Raw genomic sequence first — 13,449 nt, 5'->3', positions numbered from 1 at the left:
TACAGTACACACTGGAGGATTCTGGGTGATGAGAGGAGACTGCAGGGAGATTATACAGTATACACTGGAGGATTATGGGTGATGAGAGGAGACTGCTGGCAGATTATACAGTATACACTGGCGGATTCTGGGTGATGAGAGGAGAGGAGACTGCTGGGAGATTATACAGTATACACTGGAGGATTCTGGGTGAGGAAAGGAGACTGCTGGCTGATTATACAGTATACACTGGAGGATTATGGGTGATGAGAGGAGAGGAGACTGCTGGGAGATTATACAGTACACTGGAGGATTATGGGTGATGAGAGGAGAGGAGACTGTTGTGAGATTATACAGTATACACTGGAGGATTCTGGGTGATGAGAGGAGACTGCTGGGAGATTATACAGTACACACTGGAGGATTCTGGGTGATGAGAGGAGACTGCTGGGAGATTATACAGTATACACTGGAGGATTCTGAGGGATGAGAGGAGAGGAGACTGCTGGAAGATTATACAGTATACATTGGAGGATTCTGGGTGAAGAGAGGAGACTGCTGGGAGATTATACAGTACACTGGAGGATTCTGGGTGATGAGAGGAGACTGCTGGGAGATTATACAGTACACACTGTAGGATTCTGGGTGATGAGAGGAGACTGCTGGGAGATTATACAGTACACTGGAGGATTCTGGGTGATGAGAGGAGACTGCTGGGAGATTATACAGTACACACTGGAGGATTCTGGGTGATGAGAGGAGACTGCTGGGAGATTATACAGTACACTGGAGGAGTCTGGGTGATGAGAGGTTACTGCTGGGAGATTATACAGTACATACTGGAGGATTCTGGGTGATGAGAGGAGACTGCAGGGAGATTATACAGTATACACTGGAGGATTCTGGGTGATGAGAGGAGACTGCTGGGAGATTATCAGTATACACTGGAGGATTCTGGGTGATGAGAGGAGAGGAGACTGCTGGGAGATTATACAGTGTACACTGGAGGATTCTGGGTGATGACAGGAGAGGAGACTGCTGGGAGATTATACAGTACACACTGGAGGATTCTGGGTGATGAGAAGAGACTGCTGGGAGATTATACTGTACACACTGGAGGATTCTGGGTGATGAGAGGAGAGGAGACTGCTGGGAGATTATACAGTATACACTGGAGGATTCTGGGTGAGAAGAGGAGACTGCTGGGAGATTATACAGTATACACTGGAGGAGTCTGGGTGATGAGAGGAGACTGCTGGGAGATTATACAGTACACACTGGAGGATTCTGGGTGAGGAGAGGAAACTGCTGGGAGATTATACAGTACATACTGGAGGATTCTGGGTGATGAGAGGAGACTGCAGGGAGATTATACAGTATACACTGGAGGATTCTGGGTGATGAGAGGAGACTGCTGGGAGATTATCAGTATACACTGGAGGATTCTGGGTGATGAGAAGAGACTGCTGGGAGATTATACAGTGTACACTGGAGGATTCTGGGTGATGAGAGGAGACTGCTGGGAGATTATACAGTACCCTGGAGGAGTCTGGGTGATGAGAGGTTACTGCTGGGAGATTATACAGCATACACTGGAGGATTCTGGGTGATGAGAGGAGACTGCTGGGAGATTATATAGTGTACACTGGAGGATTCTGGGTGATGAGAGGAGACTGCTGGGAGATTATATAGTGTACACTGGAGGATTCTGGGTGATGAGAGGAGACTGCTGGGAGATTACACAGTATACACTGGAGGATTCTGGGTGATGAGAGGAGACTGCTGGGAGATTATACAGTATACACTGGAGGATTCTGGGTGATGAGAGGAGACTGCTGGGAGATTATACAGTACACTGGAGGTGTCTGGGTGATGAGAGGTTACTGCTGGGAGATTATACAGTATACACTGGAGGAATCTGGGTGATGAGAGGAGACTGCTGGGAGATTATATAGTGTACACTGGAGGATTCTGGGTGATGAGAGGAGACTGCTGGGAGATTACACAGTATACACTGGAGGATTCTGGGTGATAAGAGGAGACTGCTGGGAGATTATACAGTATACACTGGAGGATTCTGGGTGATGAGAGGAGACTGCTGGGAGATTATACAGTATACACTGGAGGATTCTGGGTGATAAGAGGAGACTGCTGGGAGATTATACAGTATACACTGGAGGATTCTGGGTGATGAGAGGAGACTGCTGGGAGATTATACAGTATACACTGGAGGATTCTGGGTGATAAGAGGAGACTGCTGGGAGATTATACAGTATACACTGGAGGATTCTGGGTGATGGGAGGAGACTGCTGGGAGATTATACAGTGTACACTGGAGGATTCTGGGTGATGAGAGGAGACTGCTGGGAGATTATACAGTATACACTGGAGGATTCTGGGTGATGAGAGGAGACTGCTGGGAGATTATATAGTGTACACTGGAGGATTCTGGGTGATGAGAGGAGACTGCTGGGAGATTATACAGTATACACTGGAGGAATCTGGGTGATGAGAGGAGACTGCTGGGAGATTATATAGTGTACACTGGAGGATTCTGGGTGATGAGAGGAGACTGCTGGGAGATTACACAGTATACACTGGAGGATTCTGGGTGATGAGAGGAGACTGCTGGGAGATTATATAGTGTACACTGGAGGATTCTGGGTGATGAGAGGAGACTGCTGGGAGATTACACAGTATACACTGGAGGATTCTGGGTGATGAGAGGAGACTGCTGGGAGATTATACAGTATACACTGGAGGATTCTGGGTGATGAGAGGAGACTGCTGGGAGATTATACAGTATACACTGGAGGATTCTGGGTGATGAGAGGAGACTGCTGGGAGATTATACAGTACACTGGAGGTGTCTGGGTGATGAGAGGTTACTGCTGGGAGATTATACAGTATACACTGGAGGAATCTGGGTGATGAGAGGAGACTGCTGGGAGATTATATAGTGTACACTGGAGGATTCTGGGTGATGAGAGGAGACTGCTGGGAGATTACACAGTATACACTGGAGGATTCTGGGTGATAAGAGGAGACTGCTGGGAGATTATACAGTATACACTGGAGGATTCTGGGTGATGAGAGGAGACTGCTGGGAGATTATACAGTATACACTGGAGGATTCTGGGTGATAAGAGGAGACTGCTGGGAGATTATACAGTATACACTGGAGGATTCTGGGTGATGAGAGGAGACTGCTGGGAGATTATACAGTATACACTGGAGGATTCTGGGTGATAAGAGGAGACTGCTGGGAGATTATACAGTATACACTGGAGGATTCTGGGTGATGGGAGGAGACTGCTGGGAGATTATACAGTGTACACTGGAGGATTCTGGGTGATGAGAGGAGACTGCTGGGAGATTATACAGTATACACTGGAGGATTCTGGGTGATGAGAGGAGACTGCTGGGAGATTATATAGTGTACACTGGAGGATTCTGGGTGATGAGAGGAGACTGCTGGGAGATTACACAGTATACACTGGAGGATTCTGGGTGATGAGAGGAGACTGCTGGGAGATTATACAGTATACACTGGAGGAATCTGGGTGATGAGAGGAGACTGCTGGGAGATTATATAGTGTACACTGGAGGATTCTGGGTGATGAGAGGAGACTGCTGGGAGATTACACAGTATACACTGGAGGATTCTGGGTGATGAGAGGAGACTGCTGGGAGATTATATAGTGTACACTGGAGGATTCTGGGTGATGAGAGGAGACTGCTGGGAGATTACACAGTATACACTGGAGGATTCTGGGTGATGAGAGGAGACTGCTGGGAGATTATACAGTATACACTGGAGGATTCTGGGTGATGAGAGGAGACTGCTGGGAGATTATATAGTATACACTGGAGGATTCTGGGTGAGGAGCGGAGACTGCTGGGAGATTATACAGTATACACTGGAGGAATCTGGGTGATGAGAGGAGACTGCTGGGAGATTATATAGTGTACACTGGAGGATTCTGGGTGATGAGAGGAGACTGCTGGGAGATTACACAGTATACACTGGAGGATTCTGGGTGATGAGAGGAGACTGCTGGGAGATTATACAGTACACTGGAGGATTCTGGGTGATGAGAGGAGACTGCTGGGAGATTATACAGTACCCTGGAGGAGTCTGGGTGATGAGAGGAGAGGAGACTGCTGGGAGATTATACAGTATACACTGGAGGATTCTGGGTGATGAGAGGAGACTGCTGGGAGATTATACAGTGTACACTGGAGGATTCTGGGTGATGAGAGGAGACTGCTGGGAGATTATACAGTATACACTGGAGGATTCTGGGTGATGAGAGTTGACTTCTGGGAGATTACACAGTATACACTGGAGGATTCTGGGTGATGAGAGGAGACTGCTGGGAGATTATACAGTATACACTGGAGGATTCTGGGTGATGAGAGGAGACTGCTGGGAGATTATACAGTATACACTGGAGGATTCTGGGTGATGAGAGGAGACTGCTGGGAGATTATACAGTATACACTGGAGGAATCTGGGTGATGAGAGGAGACTGCTGGGAGATTATATAGTGTACACTGGAGGATTCTGGGTGATGAGAGGAGACTGCTGGGAGATTACACAGTATACACTGGAGGATTCTGGGTGATGAGAGGAGACTGCTGGGAGATTATATAGTGTACACTGGAGGATTCTGGGTGATGAGAGGAGACTGCTGGGAGATTACACAGTATACACTGGAGGATTCTGGGTGATGAGAGGAGACTGCTGGGAGATTATACAGTATACACTGGAGGATTCTGGGTGATGAGAGGAGACTGCTGGGAGATTATATAGTATACACTGGAGGATTCTGGGTGAGGAGCGGAGACTGCTGGGAGATTATACAGTATACACTGGAGGAATCTGGGTGATGAGAGGAGACTGCTGGGAGATTATATAGTGTACACTGGAGGATTCTGGGTGATGAGAGGAGACTGCTGGGAGATTACACAGTATACACTGGAGGATTCTGGGTGATGAGAGGAGACTGCTGGGAGATTATACAGTACACTGGAGGATTCTGGGTGATGAGAGGAGACTGCTGGGAGATTATACAGTACCCTGGAGGAGTCTGGGTGATGAGAGGAGAGGAGACTGCTGGGAGATTATACAGTATACACTGGAGGATTCTGGGTGATGAGAGGAGACTGCTGGGAGATTATACAGTGTACACTGGAGGATTCTGGGTGATGAGAGGAGACTGCTGGGAGATTATACAGTATACACTGGAGGATTCTGGGTGATGAGAGTTGACTTCTGGGAGATTACACAGTATACACTGGAGGATTCTGGGTGATGAGAGGAGACTGCTGGGAGATTATACAGTATACACTGGAGGATTCTGGGTGATGAGAGGAGACTGCTGGGAGATCATACAGTGTACACTGGAGGATTCTGGGTGATGAGAGGAGACTGCTGGGAGATTATATAGTGTACACTGGAGGATTCTGGGTGATGAGAGGAGACTGCTGGGAGATTACACAGTATACACTGGAGGATTCTGGGTGATGAGAGGAGACTGCTGGGAGATTATACAGTACACTGGAGGATTCTGGGTGATGAGAGGAGACTGCTGGGAGATTATACAGTACCCTGGAGTAGTCTGGGTGATGAGAGGAGAGGAGACTGCTGGGAGATTATACAGTATACACTGGAGGATTCTGGGTGATGAGAGGAGACTGCTGGGAGATTTTACAGTGTACACTGGAGGATTCTGGGTGATGAGAGAAGACTGCTGGGAGATTATACAGTATACACTGGAGGATTCTGGGTGATGAGAGGAGACTGCTGGGAGATTATACAGTGTACACTGGAGGATTCTGGGTGATGAGAGAAGACTGCTGGGAGATTACACAGTATACACTGGAGGATTCTGGGTGATGAGAGGAGACTGCTGGGAGATTATACAGTATACACTGGAGGATTCTGGGTGATGAGAGGAGACTGCTGGGAGATTATACAGTATACACTGGAGGATTCTGGGTGATGAGAGGAGACTGCTGGGAGATTATATAGTGTACACTGGAGGATTCTGGGTGATGAGAGGAGACTGCTGGGAGATTACACAGTATACACTGGAGGATTCTGGGTGATGAGAGGAGACTGCTGGGAGATTATACAGTATACACTGGAGGAATCTGGGTGATGAGAGGAGACTGCTGGGAGATTATATAGTGTACACTGGAGGATTCTGGGTGATGAGAGGAGACTGCTGGGAGATTACACAGTATACACTGGAGGATTCTGGGTGATGAGAGGAGACTGCTGGGAGATTATACAGTACACTGGAGGATTCTGGGTGATGAGAGGAGACTTCTGGGAGATTATACAGTACCCTGGAGGAGTCTGGGTGATGAGAGGAGAGGAGACTGCTGGGAGATTATACAGTATACACTGGAGGATTCTGGGTGATGAGAGGAGACTGCTGGGAGATTATACAGTGTACACTGGAGGATTCTGGGTGATGAGAGAAGACTGCTGGGAGATTATACAGTATACACTGGAGGATTCTGGGTGATGAGAGAAGACTGCTGGGAGATTATACAGTGTACACTGGAGGATTCTGGGTGATGAGAGAAGACTGCTGGGAGATTACACAGTATACACTAGAGGATTCTGGGTGATGAGAGGAGACTGCTGGGAGATTATACAGTATACACTGGAGGATTCTGGGTGATGAGAGGAGACTGCTGGGAGATTATATAGTGTACACTGGAGGATTCTGGGTGATGAGAGGAGACTGCTGGGAGATTATACAGTATACACTGGAGGATTCTGGGTGATGAGAGAAGACTGCTGGGAGATTATACAGTGTACACTGGAGGATTCTGGGTGATGAGAGAAGACTGCTGGGAGATTATACAGTATACACTGGAGGATTCTGGGTGATGAAAGAAGACTGCTGGGAGATTATACAGTGTACACTGGAGGATTCTGGGTGATGAGAGGAGACTGCTGGCAGATTATACAGTATACACTGGCGGATTCTGGGTGATGAGAGGAGAGGAAACTGCTGGGAGATTATACAGTATACACTGGAGGATTCTGGGTGAGGAGAGGAGACTGCTGGCTGATTATACAGTATACACTGGAGGATTATGGGTGATGAGAGGAGAGGAGACTGTTGTGAGATTATACAGTATACACTGGAGGATTCTGGGTGATGAGAGGAGACTGCTGGGAGATTATACAGTACACACTGGAGGATTCTGGGTGATGAGAGGAGACTGCTGGGAGATTATACAGTATACACTGGAGGATTCTGAGGGATGAGAGGAGAGGAGACTGCTGGAAGATTATACAGTATACATTGGAGGATTCTGGGTGAAGAGAGGAGACTGCTGGGAGATTATACAGTACACTGGAGGATTCTGGGTGATGAGAGGAGACTGCTGGGAGATTATACAGTACACACTGTAGGATTCTGGGTGATGAGAGGAGACTGCTGGGAGATTATACAGTACACTGGAGGATTCTGGGTGATGAGAGGAGACTGCTGGGAGATTATACAGTACACACTGGAGGATTCTGGGTGATGAGAGGAGACTGCTGGGAGATTATACAGTACACTGGAGGAGTCTGGGTGATGAGAGGTTAGTGCTGGGAGATTATACAGTATACACTGGAGGATTCTGGGTGAGGAGAGGAAACTGCTGGGAGATTATACAGTACATACTGGAGGATTCTGGGTGATGAGAGGAGACTGCAGGGAGATTATACAGTATACACTGGAGGATTCTGGGTGATGAGAGGAGACTGCTGGGAGATTATCAGTATACACTGGAGGATTCTGGGTGATGAGAGGAGAGGAGACTGCTGGGAGATTATACAGTGTACACTGGAGGATTCTGGGTGATGACAGGAGAGGAGACTGCTGGGAGATTATACAGTACACACTGGAGGATTCTGGGTGATGAGAAGAGACTGCTGGGAGATTATACTGTACACACTGGAGGATTCTGGGTGATGAGAGGAGAGGTGACTGCTGGGAGATTATACAGTATACACTGGAGGATTCTGGGTGAGAAGAGGAGACTGCTGGGAGATTATACAGTATACACTGGAGGAGTCTGGGTGATGAGAGGAGACTGCTGGGAGATTATACAGTACACACTGGAGGATTCTGGGTGAGGAGAGGAAACTGCTGGGAGATTATACAGTACATACTGGAGGATTCTGGGTGATGAGAGGAGACTGCAGGGAGATTATACAGTATACACTGGAGGATTCTGGGTGATGAGAGGAGACTGCTGGGAGATTATCAGTATACACTGGAGGATTCTGGGTGATGAGAAGAGACTGCTGGGAGATTATACAGTGTACACTGGAGGATTCTGGGTGATGAGAGGAGACTGCTGGGAGATTATACAGTACCCTGGAGGAGTCTGGGTGATGAGAGGTTACTGCTGGGAGATTATACAGCATACACTGGAGGATTCTGGGTGATGAGAGGAGACTGCTGGGAGATTATATAGTGTACACTGGAGGATTCTGGGTGATGAGAGGAGACTGCTGGGAGATTATATAGTGTACACTGGAGGATTCTGGGTGATGAGAGGAGACTGCTGGGTGATTACACAGTATACACTGGAGGATTCTGGGTGATGAGAGGAGACTGCTGCGAGATTATACAGTATACACTGGAGGATTCTGGGTGATGAGAGGAGACTGCTGGGAGATTATACAGTACACTGGAGGTGTCTGGGTGATGAGAGGTTACTTCTGGGAGATTATACAGTATACACTGGAGGAATCTGGGTGATGAGAGGAGACTGCTGGGAGATTATATAGTGTACACTGGAGGATTCTGGGTGATGAGAGGAGACTGCTGGGAGATTACACAGTATACACTGGAGGATTCTGGGTGATAAGAGGAGACTGCTGGGAGATTATACAGTATACACTGGAGGATTCTGGGTGATGAGAGGAGACTGCTGGGAGATTATACAGTATACACTGGAGGATTCTGGGTGATAAGAGGAGACTGCTGGGAGATTATACAGTATACACTGGAGGATTCTGGGTGATGAGAGGAGACTGCTGGGAGATTATACAGTATACACTGGAGGATTCTGGGTGATAAGAGGAGACTGCTGGGAGATTATACAGTATACACTGGAGGATTCTGGGTGATGGGAGGAGACTGCTGGGAGATTATACAGTGTACACTGGAGGATTCTGGGTGATGAGAGGAGACTGCTGGGAGATTATACAGTATACACTGGAGTATTCTGGGTGATGAGAGGAGACTGCTGGGAGATTATATAGTGTACACTGGAGGATTCTGGGTGATGAGAGGAGACTGCTGGGAGATTACACAGTATACACTGGAGGATTCTGGGTGATGAGAGGAGACTGCTGGGAGATTATACAGTATACACTGGAGGAATCTGGGTGATGAGAGGAGACTGCTGGGAGATTATATAGTGTACACTGGAGGATTCTGGGTGATGAGAGGAGACTGCTGGGAGATTACACAGTATACACTGGAGGATTCTGGGTGATGAGAGGAGACTGCTGGGAGATTATATAGTGTACACTGGAGGATTCTGGGTGATGAGAGGAGACTGCTGGGAGATTACACAGTATACACTGGAGGATTCTGGGTGATGAGAGGAGACTGCTGGGAGATTATACAGTATACACTGGAGGATTCTGGGTGATGAGAGGAGACTGCTGGGAGATTATATAGTATACACTGGAGGATTCTGGGTGAGGAGCGGAGACTGCTGGGAGATTATACAGTATACACTGGAGGAATCTGGGTGATGAGAGGAGACTGCTGGGAGATTATATAGTGTACACTGGAGGATTCTGGGTGATGAGAGGAGACTGCTGGGAGATTACACAGTATACACTGGAGGATTCTGGGTGATGAGAGGAGACTGCTGGGAGATTATACAGTACACTGGAGGATTCTGGGTGATGAGAGGAGACTGCTGGGAGATTATACAGTACCCTGGAGGAGTCTGGGTGATGAGAGGAGAGGAGACTGCTGGGAGATTATACAGTATACACTGGAGGATTCTGGGTGATGAGAGGAGACTGCTGGGAGATTATACAGTGTACACTGGAGGATTCTGGGTGATGAGAGGAGACTGCTGGGAGATTATACAGTATACACTGGAGGATTCTGGGTGATGAGAGTTGACTTCTGGGAGATTACACAGTATACACTGGAGGATTCTGGGTGATGAGAGGAGACTGCTGGGAGATTATACAGTATACACTGGAGGATTCTGGGTGATGAGAGGAGACTGCTGGGAGATTATACAGTATACACTGGAGGAATCTGGGTGATGAGAGGAGACTGCTGGGAGATTATATAGTGTACACTGGAGGATTCTGGGTGATGAGAGGAGACTGCTGGGAGATTACACAGTATACACTGGAGGATTCTGGGTGATGAGAGGAGACTGCTGGGAGATTATACAGTACACTGGAGGATTCTGGGTGATGAGAGGAGACTGCTGGGAGATTATACAGTACCCTGGAGTAGTCTGGGTGATGAGAGGAGAGGAGACTGCTGGGAGATTATACAGTATACACTGGAGGATTCTGGGTGATGAGAGGAGACTGCTGGGAGATTTTACAGTGTACACTGGAGGATTCTGGGTGATGAGAGAAGACTGCTGGGAGATTATACAGTATACACTGGAGGATTCTGGGTGATGAGAGGAGACTGCTGGGAGATTATACAGTGTACACTGGAGGATTCTGGGTGATGAGAGAAGACTGCTGGGAGATTACACAGTATACACTGGAGGAATCTGGGTGATGAGAGAAGACTGCTGGGAGATTACACAGTATACACTGGAGGATTCTGGGTGATGAGAGGAGACTGCTGGGAGATTATACAGTATACACTGGAGGATTCTGGGTGATGAGAGGAGACTGCTGGGAGATTATATAGTGTACACTGGAGGATTCTGGGTGATGAGAGGAGACTGCTGGGAGATTACACAGTATACACTGGAGGATTCTGGGTGATGAGAGGAGACTGCTGGGAGATTATACAGTATACACTGGAGGAATCTGGGTGATGAGAGGAGACTGCTGGGAGATTATATAGTGTACACTGGAGGATTCTGGGTGATGAGAGGAGACTGCTGGGAGATTACACAGTATACACTGGAGGATTCTGGGTGATGAGAGGAGACTGCTGGGAGATTATACAGTACACTGGAGGATTCTGGGTGATGAGAGGAGACTGCTGGGAGATTATACAGTACCCTGGAGGATTCTGGGTGATGAGAGGAGACTGCTGGGAGATTATACAGTGTACACTGGAGGATTCTGGGTGATGAGAGAAGACTGCTGGGAGATTATACAGTATACACTGGAGGATTCTGGGTGATGAGAGAAGACTGCTGGGAGATTATACAGTGTACACTGGAGGATTCTGGGTGATGAGAGAAGACTGCTGGGAGATTACACAGTATACACTAGAGGATTCTGGGTGATGAGAGGAGACTGCTGGGAGATTATACAGTATACACTGGAGGATTCTGGGTGATGAGAGGAGACTGCTGGGAGATTATACAGTGTACACTGGAGGATTCTGGGTGATGAGAGAAGACTGCTGGGAGATTATACAGTATACACTGGAGGATTCTGGGTGATGAGAGAAGACTGCTGGGAGATTATACAGTGTACACTGGAGGATTCTGGGTGATGAGAGGAGACTGCTGGGAGATTATACAGTGTACACTGGAGGATTCTGGGTGATGAGAGAAGACTGCTGGGAGATTATACAGTATACACTGGAGGATTCTGGGTGATGAGAGGAGACTGCTGGGAGATTATACAGTGTACACTGGAGGATTCTGGGTGATGAGAGAAGACTGCTGGGAGATTATACAGTATACACTGGAGGATTCTGGGTGATGAGAGAAGACTGCTGGGAGATTATACAGTGTACACTGGAGGATTCTGGGTGATGAGAGGAGACTGCTGGGAGATTATACAGTGTACACTGGAGGATTCTGGGTGATGAGAGGAGACTGCTGGGAGATTACACAGTATACACTGGTTGATTCTGGGTGATGAGAGGAGACTGCTGGGAGATTATACAGTATACACTGGAGGATTCTGGGTGATGAGAGGAGACTGCTGGGAGATTATATAGTGTACACTGGAGGATTCTGGGTGATGAGAGGAGACTGCTGGGAGATTACACAGTATACACTGGAGGATTCTGGGTGATGAGAGGAGACTGCTGGGAGATTATACAGTATACACTGGAGGAATCTGGGTGATGAGAGGAGACTGCTGGGAGATTATACAGTGTACACTGGAGGATTCTGGGTGATGAGAGAAGACTGCTGGGAGATTATACAGTATACACTGGAGGATTCTGGGTGATGAGAGAAGACTGCTGGGAGATTATACAGTGTACACTGGAGGATTCTGGGTGATGAGAGAAGACTGCTGGGAGATTATACAGTATACACTGGAGGATTCTGGGTGATGAGAGAAGACTGCTGGGAGATTATACAGTGTACACTGGAGGATTCTGGGTGATGAGAGAAGACTGCTGGGAGATTACACAGTATACACTAGAGGATTCTGGGTGATGAGAGGAGACTGCTGGGAGATTATACAGTATACACTGGAGGATTCTGGGTGATGAGAGGAGACTGCTGGGAGATTATATAGTGTACACTGGAGGATTCTGGGTGATGAGAGGAGACTGCTGGGAGATTATACAGTATACACTGGAGGATTCTGGGTGATGAAAGAAGACTGCTGGGAGATTATACAGTGTACACTGGAGGATTCTGGGTGATGAGAGGAGACTGCTGGGAGATTACACAGTATACACTGGTTGATTCTGGGTGATGAGAGGAGACTGCTGGGAGATTATACAGTATACACTGGAGGATTCTGGGTGATGAGAGGAGACTGCTGGGAGATTATATAGTGTACACTGGAGGATTCTGGGTGATGAGAGGAGACTGCTGGGAGATTACACAGTATACACTGGAGGATTCTGGGTGATGAGAGGAGACTGCTGGGAGATTATACAGTATACACTGGAGGAATCTGGGTGATGAGAGGAGACTGCTGGGAGATTATATAGTGTACACTGGAGGATTCTGGGTGATGAGAGGAGACTGCTGGGAGATTATATAGTGTACACTGGAGGATTCTGGGTGATGAGAGGAGACTGCTGGGAGATTATACAGTATACACTGGAGGATTCTGGGTGATGAGAGGAGACTGCTGGGAGATTATACAGTGTACACTGGAGGATTCTGGGTGATGAGAGAAGACTGCTGGGAGATTATACAGTATACACTGGAGGAATCTGGCTGATGAGAGGAGACTGCTGGGAGATTATATAGTGTACACTGGAGGATTCTGGGTGATGAGAGGAGACTGCTGGGAGATTACACAGTATACACTGGAGGATTCTGGGTGATGAGAGGAGACTGCTGGGAGATTAT

The 13,449-nt window shown here is 47.8% G+C and overlaps 1 protein-coding gene across 2 annotated transcripts in view; it reads left to right on the top strand.

Moving 5' to 3' along the window:
* LOC141076752 (uncharacterized) overlaps nucleotides 1-13,449 on the top strand; it is a 108,850-nt gene that overhangs the window by 77,916 nt on the left and 17,485 nt on the right. The window lies entirely within an intron of this gene.

The sequence above is a fragment of the Dendrobates tinctorius genome, unplaced genomic scaffold (genome assembly GCF_039654945.1).
Source record: "Dendrobates tinctorius isolate UK_male_01 unplaced genomic scaffold, ASM3965494v1 ptg000423l, whole genome shotgun sequence".
Taxonomy (NCBI): Eukaryota; Metazoa; Chordata; class Amphibia; order Anura; family Dendrobatidae; genus Dendrobates; species Dendrobates tinctorius.
Note: the sequence above shows the minus strand (reverse complement) of the source record. Positions and strands in the feature narration are given on the sequence as shown.